This window comes from Octodon degus, unplaced genomic scaffold (genome assembly GCF_000260255.1).
Source record: "Octodon degus isolate 3935 unplaced genomic scaffold, OctDeg1.0 scaffold00163, whole genome shotgun sequence".
In the NCBI taxonomy this organism is placed as follows: Eukaryota; Metazoa; Chordata; class Mammalia; order Rodentia; family Octodontidae; genus Octodon; species Octodon degus.
In genome coordinates, this window is record NW_004524739.1 from 1,764,243 (window position 1) to 1,765,181 (window position 939).

The following is a 939-nucleotide window of genomic DNA, read 5'->3' on the forward strand; positions in this document are numbered from 1 at the left end:
TCCGAGGAAGGCACATCCTTTTGTCTAGATCCATCAGGCTTCCTAGGCGCTACTGCAACAAAATGGTGCTCATCTATTTTGCTTTCCTCAAATGCCCATTCTTTTTCTTCTTCTCCATCCAGGAACCAACGTGTTTCTTTATAAGCCTGGCCTACATCCAGGTTTAATGGGGAGATGTCAAATTCAAGCCCTTGCAATTCAAATCCCAGTCCAACACCAAAGGCTTTAATGAAGCTTTCTTTCAGTGCCCAGTGCCTGTAGAACGTGTCCAGCTGAGTCCACTCATCCTTGAGGCTTCTGATTGTTTCCCATTCTGTGCTGGTGAACTTCCTTTTCATAACGTGAAAAAATTCTGGGATTGAACCACGACCTGGAAAACTAGACTTCAGGACATCAATTCCAACCTGTAGCCCAGGTTCCGCAGCCAGCACCGAGTAGTCCCCTTGATGTGAGATATTAAAAGTTGAAATTGGGATAAGGGTTCATAGAGTCCTTTGCGAGAACTGGTTTTCCTTTTGCAGTTCTTTGCAAACGAATATTACTCCACGGAATATTCAACTTCTCTGCAATTAATTTCCTTATCATCAGACAACCAGCCATGGCAGCCTTCGCGTCCTGGGCAAAGACGAACTGGCCAATGCGTTCCTTCTCCTCCGGCTGGATCTATCGCACCGCCAGCAGCCATTCGGCTCGGCTCAGCAGCCGAGTGCCACAGGAAAAGGCCCAGAGCATGCCTTCCATGGATGGCAGCGAGCGGAAGCGTTTTCAGTGTTTTTCTTGCTGAAAGATATTGCTGAGGCATTGTGCAGGTGTATACCCAAAAATTCAAATATTTATAAAAATTTATATTGGCTTGAAGATCATGTAAATCACCATGGGGAAGAGATGTATCAAAATAAATGGAAATCACTTCAGAAACAAATGTAAGTCCATTTCAGT

The 939-nt window shown here is 44.8% G+C and overlaps 1 pseudogene; it reads right to left on the bottom strand.

The window, feature by feature from the left end:
- Nucleotides 1-2: 2 nt before the first annotated feature.
- LOC101570895 overlaps nt 3-939 on the bottom strand; it is a 9,323-nt pseudogene continuing 8,386 nt past the window's right edge.